This window comes from Carassius gibelio, chromosome B8, assembly GCF_023724105.1.
Source record: "Carassius gibelio isolate Cgi1373 ecotype wild population from Czech Republic chromosome B8, carGib1.2-hapl.c, whole genome shotgun sequence".
Taxonomy (NCBI): Eukaryota; Metazoa; Chordata; class Actinopteri; order Cypriniformes; family Cyprinidae; genus Carassius; species Carassius gibelio.
This window is the reverse complement of record NC_068403.1, coordinates 5,408,031-5,423,771: the sequence shown is the minus strand read 5'-3', so window position 1 is coordinate 5,423,771 and position 15,741 is coordinate 5,408,031. Positions and strand designations below refer to the sequence as shown.

The window sequence follows — 15,741 nt, the reverse complement described above, 5'->3', positions numbered from 1 at the left end:
AAAATAACCCAAACACTTCACCGCTCTTTTAACTTGTCAAGACCTGTTGATCCCACAGTCTTCAGAAAAGCTCTCTGTGCATCAGCAGGGGGAATGCAGGTCATATGACTTCATATCTACAGCACTGATTATTATAAGAATAAAAATCAGTCAACAAAACCAATGGCGGCAAGGTAGAGTAACAACAAATCCAATTAAAGACTTGTTTTGCGGTATCATATAAGAGGTAATGCATTAATATGGTACCTGCTAGCATTAATAATAAAACCATGAGTTGTGATTTGACATCAAAGAGTCTAATAATGACAGAATTGTTAATGTAACTGAATGATCTGACTTCAAAAATCACAGTAAGCAATATTGGCAGGTCGTCTGTGATGCTTCCTCACTAAAGGGTGTCCAAAACACAAGCTAGTACAGATTTTGATAATGGAGTGTAAAGCTTTTCACACTGTGATGGATCCATGGAATATCACGCCTGCCAAGAATGGACAGATTACAGTATATAAGCACCCTCCTGAAATACAGACATGATAAACTACAGCCAAAGAGTGCTGCAGTGCAGTAAAAAGCAGGCTCAAGGTAGGTCACTCACAGCATAGAAAATGGAGGGGGAAAAGAAATTATATATAATATACATAAAAATGCATGTGTAATAATACATAAAAATATGTATATTATAAAATTACATAATTATATCCCGCATCACTATAGGGTTATTTATATTTTAATATTATTTCAGTATATAATTTATTATAATACTGAAATGTATAAACAAATATTTCTATATTTGACCAGTACCCAAACTCGCACTAAAAATTACATTTTTACTGTGGTCCAGACCTGATGAATGTAAAAAAAAAACGATTAAAAATAACTGCAACATATGATCATTCTGAATTCATTTTTTAAACAATATTAAGATACGACCCAAATATAATATAATATTACACCATCAGGTTACTGCTCATTTCCACCCCTAAAACTTATTTTGATTGACTAATACTATATGGTATAGTCTAAAATATGTATGCGACATCTGGAACTATGCCAGTAAATCCTGTTTATTGTTTTGATGCACCTGAGGTAAAAATGTTCAGTGCCCAATCCAGTCAAAAACGTTTGTTTGAAAATGGGGTTTTAAGTGCAAGCGCGCCCTCTGTGGCCAGGAGCAGCATTACAACAACCTGACTGCAGCACTTCATAGAGGTGTGAACAATCACCCTCAGAGGGACGTTTTAAAAATAGATCACCACCTGGCTTCACTCTAACACTATATTCACACAGCAACAACAAATCTCCACAGTCTACACAAAATGTGCCAAGAGAAATTAATTACATATAATTAATATTTTACAGCAACATGCTGCAGCAAGTGAAATAATTTAATTAGTCTTTTTTTTTTTTTTGCAGGAAAAAAAAAATCATAACAGAAATTCACAATGACAGAAAGAAGCATAATCTGTTTATATGAAAGAAAAACTTATCTACCCACAATAAGGAGCTCCACTAACAAAACAAACCATTTTTTTGGGAAAAACATGTAATGTGCATATATGAAAAATATATAGAGCAAACAGTCAGCTAGTTTAGGTAATAGTTGTGTATAAATAACACAAATAAATAAAATAAATAAAGAATTTGATTAATTAAAATGAAAAAATATAAAAATTTAACATATATATACACATATATACATAATATTTATAATTTTACATTTTTTAATCAGATTATCAATCTTTCTATTATAATTTCTGCTCTTGTTCTCCTCCATAAAAATCAGATTAATTAAACTATGACATATTAATTCAATTATTGTCTTTTCAATGCTTATGTTGCTGTAAAAGATAAATTTATATATATATATATATATATATATATATATATATATATATATATATATATATATATATATATATATATATATATATATATATATGTATATATGTGTGTGTGTGTGTATATGTATGTATGTATATTGTCCAACCTCTCTAACACAAACAGAGGATGCAAGGACAGGACTGTATAAGTCAGAGCACAAGATGAAGACATCGCTGCATCTCTTTGTATCTGGAGGCCCAGGGACACTTCCTGCACTGCACTTGCTTTTGTTTTACACTTTCCATTTTCGGAGTGCTTTATAACCGCGCTCATTCCTTCTCCAGCATGCAGCCTGTCCTTGACACCACTGCACTGCTTTTGTGAGGTTTTCTTGCCCCGCTACAGTCACACCCACCGTCCTGCTCCTGCTCGTTCACTGGTTCACTCCTCCACGAGGCAGCCAACAGCAAGTTAAGAAACATCTTTAAAATGTGCACGCTGGAGTAGGTTTCAATGCCTTGCAGCCAGTCTCTCTGTCTGCCTCTCTAGGTGTTTGCTTTATAACATGACCTACATTTTTCTGCTCGAATGAAGCTTAGAGATCCGTCACAGTTCGACATCACAGTGCGGCGATGCTAAACTGCACAATGAGCAGGAGCTACACATTGAGCTGAGAGCGATCGGGAGTCTAACCGCTGCATGGCAACAACGTGAAAAATCCCCTACTAAAAATAGTGGCATATCGCAGGCTGGCAGCTCTGACTGAGCAGCCAATAACCTTTCACCCCTGAGGTACTAGCACAGGGAGGGTGGATCTGGGCCATCAATGTCATGTTTGGGTGATTGACTCTCATCCAGATGTCTGTACTGAACCTGTGGGGTCAAATTCACGCAACGTGGCAGTCATAGCAAATCTACTCGGGGAGCATGTTCGAACAATAAAGCCATGTTTGAGGATGTCCGTCCACAAAGTTTCCCACTTTTAGAGTTCGGACAGGTCACTTTAAATTCCCCTGAGCTGTCGTAGGCATTGGCCACACTGCCTTCCAAACTGTCTCCGCAATTTGCCTCACTCGGGTGATTTCTTTGAACACTGCCCTTCTTTCAATCCCATGAGGCTTTCAGGAGAGCTGCAGGAATCAGTTTGTGTCCAACACACCCATCAGTCAAAGGATTACTCTGGAGGGACTCTTGTCGTCCTTTAAGTGCAAAATACATTAATTTAAAAAGGAACACAAAACATTTTGACCCACACATTACATGCATGTAGTGTGCATTACTCTTTACTTAATTAAACCTGAAATTTGCATGATTTTTCTATATGTTTAAATACTTTCTCCTATCCCTGTGTAGTATAATTTTTATATATAGCACTTAAAATCTAATATATATATATATATATATATATATATATATATATATATATATATATATATATATATAACACTGAAATGCTTTTTTTTCTTTTTTTTATAGGTGTGTGTGTGTGGAAGCACTGACATTGTCATTTATATTTGAATATGCATTTAATTATGCTATTAGTGCTGTCAAAATTAGCGCGTTAACGCATTCGATTAATTTGAAATATTTAACGCGTTAAAAAAAAATAACGCAATTAACGCGGTTGCAGTTTTTTTATTTCCAGTTGTGGCCTATGTGTGTTCAACGTGCAAAGAAATATGGATAAGACCAAGGAAGGACTTTTAGACGGAAAGTTTCAGTATAAAACTCTGCCGGATTACTCTTCAGTCTGCCACAAGAAACATTACTCTTCATTTAGTCTGCCACAAGAAACAGCAACATTAAAATCATGAACTCAAATGTCATTGTTTAAAAAAAACGTTAATAAGCTTAAACGAAAATAACAAAATAATTGTGTAGCGGAGTATTTTTTGTACAGAGTGCCGTGAACTGTCAATCACTCCTGTGCGCGTGCATCACTGTCCTCCTCAGCTGCAGCAACTTGCGCTCTCTCTCTTCATCAAGCTTTAAAACAAAAAGGGGACAAAAAGATCATATTGTCTTTGTGCATAGGCTATAGATTAATTAGATAAATGAATATCTAAATTTGTGCCTTGCCGTCTACGGTATTTTTTTAGAACTTAGAAAAAAGATGCTGCAGCCAATGAACAGCCGGCGGGGGCTGCAGGACGACTCAACCTCCGCAGACAGTTTTTAATGTTTATCAGACAATAAATACTCAAGATTTTGCTTTAGTATAACTCACAACGAGTTTCACACACCTTCTCCGGCCACGTTGAGTTGTTGACACTTACAGTGGGAAAAGCGACACATGCGCTATTCACTTGTATTATTTAAGGGTGAATGGGTAATGTAGTTTCTGCTCTGGGTGGGATGAATTAGGAATCTTGCATTGTGAAGGGCGCTCTGAAAATCGGCAGTGCAGGTAAAAGAATAAAACCTCTATTAATGTCGAAATGAGCGTACCGTTACGCTACAAGCACGTTCTGGGCGTACGGAGAGGTGGCGGTAAGCTCGAGAGCTATATTTGGAAGTGGCGGTACTGAGTACCGGTGCGTACCGGCCCACTTAAAGCACTGGCAATGACTATACTTTGAAATTTTTTTGCAGTCCACTTAGAATTCAACATGGAAATCATTTTTGTTTTTTATTGGCATTGATTGTTTTGAAATTCAAATGGTACTTACATGCCTGTGTTTTTATTTCTGTAATAAATATGGCTTTCAAGCCAACAGTTAATTTGGAGGATATTGATGGTTTATTGCAGGTATGTTGTTTACATGAGAAAATCTGTGTTACAAGTTAAACAAAAATTCCAATAAACAAACATATTTTGAATTTAAATAGTTTCTTTGTCTTGAGTTTACATTAATTATTTACATTTTACATTTACATATCCAAAAAGTTTCAGTCTTTTAATTGCGATTAATCGCGATTAATCGCGATTAATTTTAAAAAATTGTGCGATTAATTAGTTAATTTTTTTTAATCGATTGACAGCACTAATTGCTATATTAGCTATGCATTCAGGTGTGGCTCTCATCTGTAGAACTTCAATAAGCTTTAGCTAACAGTGGAGTGAAAACCAGCTTCAAACCTCTTGTAACCCAAACAGCTGAAGTTAAGTGGCAGGTTCTGAGGCACAGCTCTGTCCTTCCAGGAGTTAATGAGCTAGAGGACGTGGGAAAAGCCCTTGAAAGCCACTAATCTTCTAAACTAGGCTGATCCCCTAAAACAGTAGTTAGACAACAGAGCTGCATCAGTGTCTGGATTCTAGTATCTCACAACAGATTACTGACAGCTGGAAAAATACTTCTCACCATACTAAGAGCAAACCTGTAGCCAAATAGTCACTGAAACATTGTTCATTACTAAAGCTAAGAACAAATTAAGATTCTTCCCACCCTTGAACTCGTACTAGATCGAAGTACTCCCAGTTCCGAGTTCTGATGTCACACAGCACGCGAAACAATGATGGCAGCCCCTACAAATAATATTGCCTACGGATGCACTGTTTATTCAAGTGGTACACGCTGAAAAATTGATTTTAGTACAATGTAACGTTGCAATAAAATTAATAATCTAGCTACAATTCCTTTCGCTCAAAATTCATCTCACAGCACTGATATTCATGTATGTTACCACAGTCTAAGAGTATCTTATATGTCTGTGTAAATCCGTTTGACGTACAGTATTTAGTTGGTATCAAGCTCATCACACCGGTTTAAAAGATTAAGATGAGCAATCAATATCAGCAAAGAAGCTTTAAATCTGTTGATTGAGATTTAGTGTAAATATGAACTTTATCTCTTGATCTCCATAGTGTTGACATCATATTTAATTTGATGTGAATGAAAGCAAGGCTGTATTTTTGCTTCATTTTTAAAGTCCTATTTTCAACTTTTTGCTGGCTAAACAATCAACACCACACAAAAGTAAAAGCCACTTAACAGACTGTGTGTTTGTCTATCACACTCGTTTTCATAGATGTTAAAGTCATAGTTGAGCTAAAAAAATGTATTCTGTTAACATTAATGCACCCTCGTGTAATTCAAACCTACGTTAATTTATTAACTTTACTTTTTTTATTGAACCCTTTTGACTTTAACTGCATGGACAGCATAAAATTTATAAACAGAATGATTAGAATATAAAAAAATTATAATTCAAACTATCTTTATTCAACTAATTTTGTGTGTAAAAAAATACATTTTAAGTGAACTATCACTTGAACAAACACACAAATAAAAAAGGAAGAACGAATGCATGAACAAATGATAGAGTTAACAAACAAAATAAACAAGGTAGAAAATATATTTAAATAAACAAATACATAAATAAAAAAGTTAAAGAACAAACTAATTATGTAAGCATTAAAAATAAATAAATAAAAAGGTAAACGTCATTCATAAATAAGTAAATAGTAAAGGGAACAAACAAATCAATCAATAAATAAGATAGAAAGCATGAGTGAATAAACAAATGATACGAACATGCCCTCCATCCTGACTAAAGACAATATCTTGAACCTTATCACATTTAAATGCTTTAATTTCTAAGTTATCTTAAGATAAAAACAGCATCTTCCACCACCATCACTTAAAACAACCGGAATTAGGAAAGCAGATCTCATCCAATTCTAACTGATAATCTACTTTCTGTATGAGGTTTCTTGGATCAGCACGACCTGTTTTCATACTGTTCGATTCCCTAGAGCTGTTTCACATTACCATACCTCTCTCTTTCTCTCAAGCTCACAGGAGAACAAAGGTGTATTTATTGTTCTTTGGAAGGTATGACAAATATTTGTATAATTCGGTTCAAAACCTTTGTGGGGTTTAGGTGTTCTTTTCTTTTCAGATCACTCATAAGCCTTCATATTTCAATAACAGCACAGCGTGAGTCTCGGTAGAATGAATTCCAGCGCTCCGACACCGTCCAAGCCTCCAGGGCACAAGCATCCTTCTGACATGAGAGTGATTACAAACTCATTAAACTGAGCCCAGAGCGAGAGACGCAGACTGAGTGTTGACCCAGCTCTGTCACTGACACCCTGGCGCTGATGCTGTCAACGCCACTGAACGTCCTTATCTACCCCAGACCTCTTGAGCGGGCAAACATTACACATCTCTAGAGGCTCCACTCGGGCTATTGGGTTTGTTAAAGGCATAGTTCTCCCAAAAATGAAATTTTTAAATTTTAAGAAAATTTACTCACCCTCAGGCTATCCAAAATGTAACTGAGTTTGTTTCTTCATTGGAACAGATTTGGAGAAATGCATTACATCACTTGCTCACCAGTGGATCATCTGCAGTGAATGGGTGCCGTCAGAATGAGTGTTTAAACAGCTGTTCAAATAACATCACAATAATGCACAAGTAATCCACATGATTTAGTCCAGGCCATCAATTATGTCTCGTGAAGCAAAAAGCTGCATGTTTGTAAGAATTTTTTTTTTTATAATGAATATGTTTTTAACTTCAAACTATTACCTCAGGGTAAAATACAAGTGATGAGCTACTACTAAATATTGTAGAAACTTAATTTTCTATAAGTTGCTTTGCAACGATTTGTACTGTAAAAAGCGCTATACAACTAAAATTTGATTAAAAAATTGTCTTTTCTGAACCAGGAGAGAAAAATGCACAGATCAAGCAATGATTCCAAGAAAACAGTTCAACACATATGTTGGTGGATTTTGATATGAAAGGACAACAGAGATGGACTTTTATACTTTAGGAAGTGTTAGTGTGGATTATGGAGTTGTATCTTGACCAGACACAATGGTTTAAAATTAAAAACACTTTAATGATGCACTTGTTTCTTTTAAAGATGCAGCTTTTGGCTTCACTAGACATCAGTTGATGGATTGGAGTTGTGTGGATTACATGTGGATTATTGTGATGTTTTTATCAGCTGTTTGGACTCTGATTCTGATGGCACCCATTCACTGCAGTGGATCGATTGGTGGGCTCGTGATGTATTGCTACATTTCTCCAAATCTGTTTTGATGAAGAAACACATTTATATCTTGGATGGCCTGGGGATATGTAAAGTTTCAGGAAAGTTTCACTTTTGGGTGAACTATTCTTTTAAAAGTCCTTGTAGTTTGGCATCTAGGGATTTTGAAACCACTTTTTCTAAGTGCTAAGCTACTACACACCTTCACTTTAAGAAACTCTTTATTATGCACAAAGCAACCCACACTCTATCATATAGCACATCCTGGCCCGTGTGTTGGTTAGGAAAGAGACAGGGATAGAGGCAACCTTGATTTAGACTCTGTTGAAAATATTCCCTGAGACTCAAGTAACACAAGCTGCTCTGCTCTGAATGTCTAATTAGACAATGAGAGGTTGAGACTGCTGCAATTATACTCCACATACAAACTCTTTCTCTCCTCACCTCTGATCTCTACTTTTAACTTTTATTAGTCTGTCTATAGCTTTCTTTTATCTGTTTCTCTTAAACCCAAAGTGTTAAGGCAAGCATCACTTTTCCTGTTGGTCTAAGTGTTAGGGATTAAAACAAACCAATAACCCCAAGTCTTAAGTCAGAAACAGTTTATGTAAATGCAAATGCTGAAACAGTATGAATTTCTTCTGTGGAAGAAAAAATATATTTTGAAGAGTGTAAATCAATGAAGAAAGTCATAGATGTTTGGAATGACAATAGCGCGAGTAAATGATGCCAGTATTACAATTTTTGGGCAAACTATCACATTAACATGCTTAAACTTGTGGTGGAAATAGGGTTTTCTTCAAATGTCTGTGCCATTAATTCATTTTTAACTAACTGGTTCAGCAAAAGAAAAAATGACCGGGTAAGATTTTAGTAACATCTTAACACTTTATAATAAGGTTCAACACTCCTAGGGACAAAATAGCAACACTGACAATCACTCTGAGCACTCTTGCACTGGCATGGCAACACCCTGGCAACACACCGAGATCACTCTAGCACTGGCATAGCAACACCCTGGCAACACACCGAGATCACTCTAGCACTGGCATAGCAACACCCTGGCAACACACCAAGAACACTGTAGCACTGGCATAGCAACACCCTGGCAACACACCAAGAACACTCTAGCACAGGCATAGCAACACCCTGGCAACACACCCAGAACACTCTAGCACTGGCATAGCAACACCCTGGCAACACACCAAGAACACTCTAGCACTGGCATAGCAACACCCTGGCAACACACCAAGAACACTCTAGCACTGGCATAGCAACACCCTGGCAACACACCAAGAACACTCTAGCACAGGCATAGCAACACCCTGGCAACACACCCAGAACACTCTAGCACAGGCATAGCAACACCCTGGCAACACACCCAGAACACTCTAGCACTGGCATAGCAACACCCTGGCAACACACCCAGAACACTCTAGCACTGGCATAGCAACACCCTGGCAACACACCAAGAACACTCTAGCACAGGCATAGCAACACCCTGGCAACACACCCAGAACACTCTAGCACAGGCATAGCAACACCCTGGCAACACACCAAGAACACTCTACCACAGGCATAGCAACACCCTGGCAACACACCCAGAACACTCTAGCACTGGCATAGCAACACCCTGGCAACACACCAAGAACACTCTAACAATGGCATAGCAACACCCTGGCAACACACCCAGAAGACTCTAGCAATGGCATAGCAACACCCTGGCAACAAACCCAGAACACTCTTGCACTGGCATAGCAACACCCTGGCAACACACCAAGAACACTCTACCACAGGCATAGCAACACCCTGGCAACACACCCAGAACACTCTAGCACTGGCATAGCAACACCCTGGCAACACACCAAGAACACTCTAACAATGGCATAGCAACACCCTGGCAACACACCCAGAAGACTCTAGCAATGGTATAGCAACACCCTGGCAACAAACCCAGAACACTCTTGCACTGGCATAGCAACACCCTGGCAACACACTGAGATCACTCTAGCAATGGCATAGCAACACCCTGGCAACACACTGAGATCACTCTAGCAATGGCATAGCAACACCCTGGCAACACACCGAGATCTCTCTAGCAATGGCATAGCAACACCCTGGCAACACACCCAGAACACTCTTGCACTGGCATAGTAACACCCTGGCAACACACCGAGAACACTCTAGCACTGGCATAGCAACACCCTGGCAACACACTGAGATCACTCTAGCAATGGCATAGCAACACCCTGGCAACACACCGAGAACACTCTAGCACTGGCATAGCAACACAATGGCAACACACCGAGAAACCTCTAGCAATGGCATAGCAACACCCTGGCAACACACCGAGAGCACTCTAGCAATGGCATAGCAACAACCTAGAAACAACCCTGAACAGCAACACCCAAGAGACAACCCTGAACACTTATTATGCAATGGCATAGCAACACCCTGGTAGCCACTCAGAACACTCCTAGTAACAGCATAGCAAAACCCTAGAAACCACACAGAACACTCCCCGCAACAGGATAGCAACACCCTGGTAACCACTCAGAACACTCCTAACAACAGCTAGAACCAGAACACGTCAGCACTGTTCCTGAGAGATTTGCACATTCAAGCATCAACCTGTTCTCCAGAGAATGGAGATCTAGTCTATTCTTGTCTGTTCTCCTTGTATCCTCACATGGCCTCTTAAAAATGCCCCATTTTTGCAAATCCACCTGTCCTTGAAAGCCTCCAGCATCCTCTGCGCTAGATTAGCCAAATATACACCAAATAACCCATCTCAACACAAAACAGGAGCTAAACCCAGACCTCTGCCAGTCCTCAACCCCTCATTTGGCCCAGTAATCAGTTTATCAGCTCCACGGGTCAACACACACCCTCTCATAAGGCCAGGAAGAGACAGATTAGTGTGAGTGCTCCTCCTTTTTAATATAGGTTAGCAGAATTATACTCGGTAAGACCTTTTCACCCCTACAGCGACGTAACCCAGTTTGCACATTCAGAGCTGCTCTCTTTCTTTGCAGTTCAGCATAATCCTCTGATTACACTTATGATCTGAAAAGAGGATAATGGGCTAAGATTTTGACTCCTTGGCTCCTCCAACTAAAGAGCGAGTCATAATTAAACGTTTAGTGATAATATTACTTTCACATGGCAGTGTTTTAGAGATCTGAGATGGAGACAGACTTAAAATATTTATGTTTTAATGAGTGTTTGCATCATAAAAGTGTGGCAAAATATCTTGGAGAAACATCAGGTCCAATTGAGTGTTTCATAAATACAGCTGATTTTTTTCTGATTTAATTTACAAAATCCTTTAACTGGGTTATCACTGATATGAGAGTAATCCAGCAAAACAGCTTCCAGATATTTTCACAAATATGTGCAAATGCTTGCAATTTTGTACAAAGAACATTCACATTAAGTTCCAATGAGTAACTTTAAACTCACAGCTGGGAATTATGTTTAAATTGATATCTACAGGAGCAAATAGCAGTACTTGCAAGGCAGCCAAAGAGTAGTGGTAAAGTTTAGGTTTAGACCCACTCATTTATTACTGTTCCGAAATGTAATAATTTCATAATACAAATACTTTATGATAGAAAGGGTCACTAAATCAATCAGTGAACAAATCATTTTAGTGAAAGTCACTTGGGTGAGATAAAAATCACCATTAGCCTTTGAATAAAATGGTTAAACAGATTTCACAAACAGTACATAAGCCTGTCTCTAAACCTCTCTTTTGATCTAGAAAAGAAAAGTAAGAGCGGAAGAAAATTGAACACGCCCGAGTCTGCGCGCAGAAGACGCTTCCCACGCTTGTTCATGTCCAAAACCGACATACATCAAGTTGTACTTTTACTCTAGCACTTTAACATAATGAGTAAACAACTACTATTAATAAGCACAACAATTAACGAGCTGAGGTGCATGCGTGTCAGTGTGTGACCCCATTAATGCACCTGATCCTGCGCGTAAACCTGGGCGAGGACACCCACAGCTCAAAACACTGCCACCACACTGAGATCAGTGGGCAGACTTTATACAGCAGCACGAGAATGCCTTTAATTAAAAAAAAGTAAGATTTGTATTTATATATGAAACAGTGAAAACAGTGCCACAATATAAATGACAGTTACATTCACAAATTCAGACTTTGCTGCCGAAATAACGCAAGCAAAACAATGCACCTTTACATTTCTGCACACAGCGCGTGTGTAAATGACAACACACTGTCGCGGAATTCATTCTCAGATGTGTTTGTTTTGCACTGCAGACCATGTGCTGCATGCAAACAGAGCTGCTCCTCAATGTAACGTCCGATCAACGCAGCTGTTCAGTCGAAGAGCCTCGCGATCACAACATCTGCATCTTTATCTGACCGTTTCTAAATACCTGAGAGGATGCTGGAGTCTCTGGCATCCACGTGCGTCCCTCTGCATCATCTCACGAGCATCTCCAGATCGTCTTTAGTCCTTCATCGAGATGCATGACTGTCTTCTGCTCATCGATCCCAGATCATCATGATCATCGTCTGTTCTTCAACACACACCCGTGTTTACACAGCATGCTGTAATGCCAGCCCCTCTACACCCTCCATCTGCAGGGGCTGGAGATTTGATCCTGACTTGATCTACACACAGGGACCAAACCAATCACATTTTATCCACATTAGTGGCTTGTGTCTCGTTTAACCCGTTCAGTGCCAAAGTACTGGAAATACTTGAAAACAAATAGTGAATATCTATATGTCATAATATAATGATAATTGCCTTTCATGCAGTGTAACACAGCTCATGAGAATATCCTGCAAAGTGCGCTGTGTATAAGTTTTTGTCTCTCAAAAATCATTGTAATAAATTCTTTTTAAAACAAATCCGTCTAATGTTGACGTCAACGTGAAAAAATTTGCATATTGTCCGCCCACTTATTGGTCTTTTCGCATTGGTATGACTTAAGTTTCCATTAATTCATTCTTTGCCACTAGGTGTCGCTTTTGAAGCGGTAAAAATAGCGGTTTCCCCGGTAACGCTGTACATAAAGCAGAACTGCACTCACAAACACTGCTTTATCAGGCATTACAAGCATGATGAAATGAATCTGAGACCATTAGGACCAGTCACCGCAGAATAGTGTCACGCAAGGTACGGGGTTCGAAAAAATTAATTGTTGAGCGGATCATCTGGGAGTCATTGAGGCAAGTAAAATAAAACAATGAAAATGTTCTTTGACCATGCATGCATGCCAACCTGTTGTTGGGGACTCCCAAAACCAAAATATGAACCTTTTACCCATAATAGGCCACTTAATAATAATAATTCTATATAATAATGCTCCTACATAAACAGATGTCAAAAAAGCACATTCAAACATTGATAAATTGTTATGCATCCACATCAGATGTGTTATTAATTCTGAGCTTGATGCCTGATTTCTGACCCTTCTCTGGCATCTCAAGGGTTAAACCGCAGAAATAATCCGTAAAGCCTTGTTGGAGATTATGAATCGGTAGATAAATCAGCTTCCCATTTAATGTCCCTGCTTGAGTTTGATTTATTATTGGTTTCTGTCCTCAAGGCCTGAAATGCACACAAATTCAAAAACTGTACCTAACTTAGATGTAATAATACAAAATAATTTGAAAGAATACGAAAACGTAACAATGAAATTATTAAATTGAGCCTCTTTTATGCAAAGTGTTCTCTAATTGACAGATTTCGCTCAATCTGTAACTAGCAGATCCATTGAAAGCACACAGTCTAAAATAGGAGGATATGAATATCAGACTGTGACTGAATGCAAAAGCCAGAAATCAGACGGAAGGCTATGGAAGCATATGGGTAGCATTATTCAATTTGGGGTGTAATATGCAAAATGACAATGCAATATGTAAAATGGCAATGCATTTCTGTATTTACATTTACATTTTCCAATACATTTGTGCAACGTTTGGTGCAAAATGAAAATGAAAATTAAATTACATAATTTTCATTTGCCATTTACTACACCAGTGTTAATATATAAAATGAATATTAATTTTAACGCTTTATAAGTTGCAAAATTAAAATGAAAATGTATTACAGAAATGATTAGATATGTCTAACATGTTAAAGCAAAAACTGTGGCAAAATGATCATTTAAATGCTATTTTTCTTAATTGCATTAACACTCACAGTCAAGACACTTACGATTGCATTTTCATTCAATGTCCCGCAATGAATGTAGCAAAATTCAATGAGCACATTGAAAATGCATTCCGAGCCGATCACGTGTCCCCTCCCTCGCGCCACGTCAATCATTGTGTGAACAAGGCGGGGCTTACAGAAGGTCAGAGACTCGAATCTCAAGAAGAGGATTCAATCAAGTGAGACAACATGGACAAGACAGTTGGTCCGTGTATGTTTTGATCATATCGGTTTATGGCTTCAATATTTCATTCGCACTTGTGGGCGGAGCTGAAACGCTGCTTTCATCTGATTGGTCGAATCGGATCGGTTTTCATCTGACAGCCTTCAGCTCGGTCTTGTCATTCTTTCAGGCAGAATAAGAGTCAGTGCGAGTGAAGCACTGAAATGTCTGAAACTACGCTCACTGTTAATTAGCATAATATTTGAATCAGATGTAGCTGGGCACATAATTCGTGCTGCTGAGACCTGCAAATTATTTCTAGGTTGTAGTATTGTATAAATATTGTCCCACTGATAAAAACAGTGCAAATAGTTCTGTCCCTTTGGATAACAGTGAAGTGGAAATTAAAATCAATAATAGACTGAACAGTTCCATGTCTGTAACATTTACCACTCTCATCTTTTAAGTCATAAGGCACTAGGTATGTGTGTGTGTGTGTGTGTGTGTGTGTGTGTGTGTGTGTGTGTGTGTGTGTGTGTGACATTAATAAATAATTGTAAAAATTAATATAGTTACATTTCTAAATAAAAATAGTAAAATTAGTCCTTGCTGCTCAGTGCTCATGTAGCCTACCCCAGAGCGCCCTCTCGCGGCTGGAGACGGTAATGTTTTCTCTTGGTCTTGAATAAATGTGACATACAGTCCAGTGCGACCAAGGGGCAAGGAACTCGACCGGAAGTTGAAGTCGGGTGGGGGCTGCCATCTTTTAGCAGAACTTCACTTGCGTTAGCATTCCCATTGACTCCCATTCATTTTGGCGTCACTTTGACAGCGAATAACTTTACATCTGAGGCGTTTAAAGACTCTGTTTGTCCATTATTTATTTCTAAAGATACACGACAATGTATAAAGGGCTCCATTACCTTCTATGTTACATTATGGCCCCGTATAAACAGTTTTTGTAAAAAATAGGCTAACGATTGCGTCATAACCACTCGGCTCTCTGTCGCATTACCGTACAGACAGGAGGAGAAGCTCGCAGGCAATTAACTTAATATGGCATACTGGCGTTACATTTTAAAATACTATACAAAATAATCAATCAGAATACTTACTCCTGCTCACTCACGCCAAAGAACTCCCCGCTCAAGCTCGCCGTCTCTGCAAGATTAATGATGGCAGTTTGCACGCACAGCTACTAGAAGATTTACATCTGTCAGACAGGTTGCTGACGTCGTCAAGCTCCGTTTGAGTCTGCGCGTCAGAAACGGAAGTGCTAAAAAACGCTAAAACTGGGCTTCATTTGTCTCAATTGAGTTCCAATGGGGTCGCTGTGTCCATTTCTTTTACTGTCTATGAGTGCGACTTATATATGTTTTTTTCCTCGTCATGACGTATTTTTGGACTGATGCAACTTATACCGAAAAATACAGTTAACATTATTATTATTATTTATTATGAGAGTAATTGACACAGACTAGAACTTTAATGTTTCACCCAATTCAGCTTATATCTTTAGACTCGTCCGACTCGTGTTGCTTGTATAACTGGCCAGACTTACCTTCCCCAAAAATCCTATTTAATTTTATTTCATACATTTGACTATATTTATTTCCA

General features: G+C 38.4%; 1 protein-coding gene across 1 annotated transcript in view; it reads right to left on the bottom strand.

The window, feature by feature from the left end:
* The window catches only part of ccdc120a (coiled-coil domain containing 120a), a 47,803-nt gene extending 35,424 nt beyond the window's left edge, over nt 1-12,379 (bottom strand). Inside the window, exon 1 of the mRNA XM_052564344.1 lies at nt 12,172-12,379. The gene's annotated coding sequence lies outside the window, so the exon portion shown is untranslated. The remainder of the gene's footprint in view (nt 1-12,171) is intronic.
* Nucleotides 12,380-15,741: the final 3,362 nt, after the last annotated feature.